This window comes from Vitis vinifera, chromosome 16 (genome assembly GCF_030704535.1).
Source record: "Vitis vinifera cultivar Pinot Noir 40024 chromosome 16, ASM3070453v1".
Taxonomy (NCBI): Eukaryota; Viridiplantae; Streptophyta; class Magnoliopsida; order Vitales; family Vitaceae; genus Vitis; species Vitis vinifera.
Genome location: NC_081820.1, coordinates 9,517,039 through 9,524,454, shown reverse-complemented (window position 1 = coordinate 9,524,454; position 7,416 = coordinate 9,517,039).

The window sequence follows — 7,416 nt, the reverse complement described above, 5'->3', positions numbered from 1 at the left end:
CTACCATTTATCGATACTCGCACGGATTCTACCATTTTCCAGTACTCACAGGGACAGTTTTTCGGTACTCGCACCGATTCTACCATTTCCGGGAACTCGGCCAGCTTCTACCATTTTTCGATACTGGCACGGATTCTACCATTTTCCTTTACTCCCAGGGACAGTATTTTGGTACTCGCACCGATTCTAGCATTTTCGGGAACTCGGCCGGATTCTACCATTTTTCGATACTCGCAACGATTCTGCCATTTTCCGGTACACACAGGGATAGTTTTTCGGTACTCGCACGGATTCTACCATTTCCGGGAACTAGCCCGGATTCTACCATTTTTCGATACTCGCACGGATTCTACCATTTTCCAGTACTCACAGGGACAGTTTTTCGGTACTCGCACCGATTCTACCATTTCCGGGAACTCGGCCGGATTCTACCATTTTTCGATACTCGCAACGATTATACCATTTTCCGGTACTCACAGGGATAGTTTTTCGGTACTCGCACCGATTCTACCATTTCCGGGAACTCGGCCGGCTTCTACCATTTTTGGATATTGGCACGGATTCTACCATTTTCCTTTACTCCAAGGGACAGTTTTTTGGTACTCGCACCTATTCTACCATTTCCGGGAACTCGGCCGGATTCTACAATTTTTCGATACTCGCAACGATTCTACCATTTTCCGGTACTCACAGGGATAGTTTTTCGGTTCTCGCACCGATTCTACCATTTCCGGGAACTCGCCCGGATTCTACCATTTATCGATACTCGCACGGATTCTACCATTTTCCGGTACTCACAGGGACAGTTTTTCGGTACTCGCACCGATTCTACCATTTCCGGGAACTCGGCCGGGTTCTACCATTTTTCGATTCTCGCACGGATTCTACCATTTTCTTGTACTCACAGGGACAGTTTTTCGGTACACGCACCGATTCTACCATTTCCGGGAACTCGGCCGGATTCTACCATTTTTCGATACTCGCAACGATATTACCATTTTCCGGTACTCACAGGGACAGTTTTTCGGTACTCGCACCGATTCTACCATTTCCGGGAACTCGGCCAACTTCTACCATTTTTCGATACTGGCACGGATTCTACCATTTTGTTGGTACTCACAGGGACAATTTTTCGGTACTCGCACCGATTCTACCATTTCCGAGAACTCGGCCGGGTTCTACCATTTTTCGATTCTCGCACGGATTCTACCATTTTCTTGTACTCACAGGGACAGTTTTTCGGTACTCGCACCGATTCTACCATTTTCGGGAACTCGCCCGGATTCTACCATTTATCGATACTCGCACGGATTCTACCATTTTCCAGTACTCACAGGGACAGTTTTTCGGTACTCGCACCGATTCTACCATTTCCGGGAACTCGGCCAGCTTATACCATTTTTCGATACTGGCACGGATTCTACCATTTTCCTTTACTCCCAGGGACAGTATTTTGGTACTCGCACCGATTCTACCATTTCCGGGAACTCGATCGGATTCTACCATTTTTCGATACTCGCACGGATTCTACCATTTTGTCGGTACTCACAGGGAATATTTTTCGGTACTCGCACCGATTCTACCATTTCCGGGAATTCCGCAGGGTTCTACCATTTTTCGATTCTCGCACGGATTCTACCATTTTCTTGTACTCACAGGGACAGTTTTTCGGTACTCGCACCGATTCTAGCATTTTCGGGAACTCGGCCGGATTCTACCATTTTTCGATACTCGCAACGATTCTGCCATTTTCCGGTACACACAGGGATAGTTTTTCGGTACTCGCACGGATTCTACCATTTCCGGGAACTAGCCCGGATTCTACCATTTTTCGATACTCGCACGGATTCTACCATTTTCCAGTACTCACAGGGACAGTTTTTCGGTACTCGCACCGATTCTACCATTTCCGGGAACTCGGCCGGATTCTACCATTTTTCGATACTCGCAACGATTATACCATTTTCCGGTACTCACAGGGATAGTTTTTCGGTACTCGCACCGATTCTACCATTTCCGGGAACTCGGCCGGCTTCTACCATTTTTGGATATTGGCACGGATTCTACCATTTTCCTTTACTCCAAGGGACAGTTTTTTGGTACTCGCACCTATTCTACCATTTCCGGGAACTCGGCCGGATTCTACAATTTTTCGATACTCGCAACGATTCTACCATTTTCCGGTACTCACAGGGATAGTTTTTCGGTTCTCGCACCGATTCTACCATTTCCGGGAACTCGCCCGGATTCTACCATTTATCGATACTCGCACGGATTCTACCATTTTCCGGTACTCACAGGGACAGTTTTTCGGTACTCGCACCGATTCTACCATTTCCGGGAACTCGGCCGGGTTCTACCATTTTTCGATTCTCGCACGGATTCTACCATTTTCTTGTACTCACAGGGACAGTTTTTCGGTACACGCACCGATTCTACCATTTCCGGGAACTCGGCCGGATTCTACCATTTTTCGATACTCGCAACGATATTACCATTTTCCGGTACTCACAGGGACAGTTTTTCGGTACTCGCACCGATTCTACCATTTCCGGGAACTCGGCCAACTTCTACCATTTTTCGATACTGGCACGGATTCTACCATTTTGTTGGTACTCACAGGGACAATTTTTCGGTACTCGCACCGATTCTACCATTTCCGAGAACTCGGCCGGGTTCTACCATTTTTCGATTCTCGCACGGATTCTACCATTTTCTTGTACTCACAGGGACAGTTTTTCGGTACTCGCACCGATTCTACCATTTTCGGGAACTCGCCCGGATTCTACCATTTATCGATACTCGCACGGATTCTACCATTTTCCAGTACTCACAGGGACAGTTTTTCGGTACTCGCACCGATTCTACCATTTCCGGGAACTCGGCCAGCTTATACCATTTTTCGATACTGGCACGGATTCTACCATTTTCCTTTACTCCCAGGGACAGTATTTTGGTACTCGCACCGATTCTACCATTTCCGGGAACTCGATCGGATTCTACCATTTTTCGATACTCGCACGGATTCTACCATTTTGTCGGTACTCACAGGGAATATTTTTCGGTACTCGCACCGATTCTACCATTTCCGGGAATTCCGCAGGGTTCTACCATTTTTCGATTCTCGCACGGATTCTACCATTTTCTTGTACTCACAGGGACAGTTTTTCGGTACTCGCACCGATTCTAGCATTTTCGGGAACTCGGCCGGATTCTACCATTTTTCGATACTCGCAACGATTCTGCCATTTTCCGGTACACACAGGGATAGTTTTTCGGTACTCGCACGGATTCTACCATTTCCGGGAACTAGCCCGGATTCTACCATTTTTCGATACTCGCACGGATTCTACCATTTTCCAGTACTCACAGGGACAGTTTTTCGGTACTCGCACCGATTCTACCATTTCCGGGAACTCGGCCGGATTCTACCATTTTTCGATACTCGCAACGATTATACCATTTTCCGGTACTCACAGGGATAGTTTTTCGGTACTCGCACCGATTCTACCATTTCCGGGAACTCGGCCGGCTTCTACCATTTTTGGATATTGGCACGGATTCTACCATTTTCCTTTACTCCAAGGGACAGTTTTTTGGTACTCGCACCTATTCTACCATTTCCGGGAACTCGGCCGGATTCTACAATTTTTCGATACTCGCAACGATTCTACCATTTTCCGGTACTCACAGGGATAGTTTTTCGGTTCTCGCACCGATTCTACCATTTCCGGGAACTCGCCCGGATTCTACCATTTATCGATACTCGCACGGATTCTACCATTTTCCGGTACTCACAGGGACAGTTTTTCGGTACTCGCACCGATTCTACCATTTCCGGGAACTCGGCCGGGTTCTACCATTTTTCGATTCTCGCACGGATTCTACCATTTTCTTGTACTCACAGGGACAGTTTTTCGGTACACGCACCGATTCTACCATTTCCGGGAACTCGGCCGGATTCTACCATTTTTCGATACTCGCAACGATATTACCATTTTCCGGTACTCACAGGGACAGTTTTTCGGTACTCGCACCGATTCTACCATTTCCGGGAACTCGGCCAACTTCTACCATTTTTCGATACTGGCACGGATTCTACCATTTTGTTGGTACTCACAGGGACAATTTTTCGGTACTCGCACCGATTCTACCATTTCCGAGAACTCGGCCGGGTTCTACCATTTTTCGATTCTCGCACGGATTCTACCATTTTCTTGTACTCACAGGGACAGTTTTTCGGTACTCGCACCGATTCTACCATTTTCGGGAACTCGCCCGGATTCTACCATTTATCGATACTCGCACGGATTCTACCATTTTCCAGTACTCATAGGGACAGTTTTTCGGTACTCGCACCGATTCTACCATTTCCGGGAACTCGGCCAGCTTCTACCATTTTTCGATACTGGCACGGATTCTACCATTTTCCTTTACTCCCAGGGACAGTATTTTGGTACTCGCACCGATTCTACCATTTCCGGGAACTCGATCGGATTCTACCATTTTTCGATACTCGCACGGATTCTACCATTTTGTCGGTACTCACAGGGAATATTTTTCGGTACTCGCACCGATTCTACCATTTCCGGGAATTCCGCAGGGTTCTACCATTTTTCGATTCTCGCACGGATTCTACCATTTTCTTGTACTCACAGGGACAGTTTTTCGGTACTCGCACCGATTCTAGCATTTTCGGGAACTCGGCCGGATTCTACCATTTTTCGATACTCGCAACGATTCTGCCATTTTCCGGTACACACAGGGATAGTTTTTCGGTACTCGCACGGATTCTACCATTTCCGGGAACTAGCCCGGATTCTACCATTTTTCGATACTCGCACGGATTCTACCATTTTCCAGTACTCACAGGGACAGTTTTTCGGTACTCGCACCGATTCTACCATTTCCGGGAACTCGGCCGGATTCTACCATTTTTCGATACTCGCAACGATTATACCATTTTCCGGTACTCACAGGGATAGTTTTTCGGTACTCGCACCGATTCTACCATTTCCGGGAACTCGGCCGGCTTCTACCATTTTTGGATATTGGCACGGATTCTACCATTTTCCTTTACTCCAAGGGACAGTTTTTTGGTACTCGCACCTATTCTACCATTTCCGGGAACTCGGCCGGATTCTACAATTTTTCGATACTCGCAACGATTCTACCATTTTCCGGTACTCACAGGGATAGTTTTTCGGTTCTCGCACCGATTCTACCATTTCCGGGAACTCGCCCGGATTCTACCATTTATCGATACTCGCACGGATTCTACCATTTTCCGGTACTCACAGGGACAGTTTTTCGGTACTCGCACCGATTCTACCATTTCCGGGAACTCGGCCGGGTTCTACCATTTTTCGATTCTCGCACGGATTCTACCATTTTCTTGTACTCACAGGGACAGTTTTTCGGTACACGCACCGATTCTACCATTTCCGGGAACTCGGCCGGATTCTACCATTTTTCGATACTCGCAACGATATTACCATTTTCCGGTACTCACAGGGACAGTTTTTCGGTACTCGCACCGATTCTACCATTTCCGGGAACTCGGCCAACTTCTACCATTTTTCGATACTGGCACGGATTCTACCATTTTGTTGGTACTCACAGGGACAATTTTTCGGTACTCGCACCGATTCTACCATTTCCGAGAACTCGGCCGGGTTCTACCATTTTTCGATTCTCGCACGGATTCTACCATTTTCTTGTACTCACAGGGACAGTTTTTCGGTACTCGCACCGATTCTACCATTTTCGGGAACTCGCCCGGATTCTACCATTTATCGATACTCGCACGGATTCTACCATTTTCCAGTACTCATAGGGACAGTTTTTCGGTACTCGCACCGATTCTACCATTTCCGGGAACTCGGCCAGCTTCTACCATTTTTCGATACTGGCACGGATTCTACCATTTTCCTTTACTCCCAGGGACAGTATTTTGGTACTCGCACCGATTCTACCATTTCCGGGAACTCGATCGGATTCTACCATTTTTCGATACTCGCACGGATTCTACCATTTTGTCGGTACTCACAGGGAATATTTTTCGGTACTCGCACCGATTCTACCATTTCCGGGAATTCCGCAGGGTTCTACCATTTTTCGATTCTCGCACGGATTCTACCATTTTCTTGTACTCACAGGGACAGTTTTTCGGTACTCGCACCGATTCTAGCATTTTCGGGAACTCGGCCGGATTCTACCATTTTTCGATACTCGCAACGATTCTGCCATTTTCCGGTACACACAGGGATAGTTTTTCGGTACTCGCACGGATTCTACCATTTCCGGGAACTAGCCCGGATTCTACCATTTTTCGATACTCGCACGGATTCTACCATTTTCCAGTACTCACAGGGACAGTTTTTCGGTACTCGCACCGATTCTACCATTTCCGGGAACTCGGCCGGATTCTACCATTTTTCGATACTCGCAACGATTATACCATTTTCCGGTACTCACAGGGATAGTTTTTCGGTACTCGCACCGATTCTACCATTTCCGGGAACTCGGCCGGCTTCTACCATTTTTGGATATTGGCACGGATTCTACCATTTTCCTTTACTCCAAGGGACAGTTTTTTGGTACTCGCACCTATTCTACCATTTCCGGGAACTCGGCCGGATTCTACAATTTTTCGATACTCGCAACGATTCTACCATTTTCCGGTACTCACAGGGATAGTTTTTCGGTTCTCGCACCGATTCTACCATTTCCGGGAACTCGCCCGGATTCTACCATTTATCGATACTCGCACGGATTCTACCATTTTCCGGTACTCACAGGGACAGTTTTTCGGTACTCGCACCGATTCTACCATTTCCGGGAACTCGGCCGGGTTCTACCATTTTTCGATTCTCGCACGGATTCTACCATTTTCTTGTACTCACAGGGACAGTTTTTCGGTACACGCACCGATTCTACCATTTCCGGGAACTCGGCCGGATTCTACCATTTTTCGATACTCGCAACGATATTACCATTTTCCGGTACTCACAGGGACAGTTTTTCGGTACTCGCACCGATTCTACCATTTCCGGGAACTCGGCCAACTTCTACCATTTTTCGATACTGGCACGGATTCTACCATTTTGTTGGTACTCACAGGGACAATTTTTCGGTACTCGCACCGATTCTACCATTTCCGAGAACTCGGCCGGGTTCTACCATTTTTCGATTCTCGCACGGATTCTACCATTTTCTTGTACTCACAGGGACAGTTTTTCGGTACTCGCACCGATTCTACCATTTTCGGGAACTCGCCCGGATTCTACCATTTATCGATACTCGCACGGATTCTACCATTTTCCAGTACTCATAGGGACAGTTTTTCGGTACTCGCACCGATTCTACCATTTCCGGGAACTCGGCCAGCTTCTACCATTTTTCGATACTGGCACG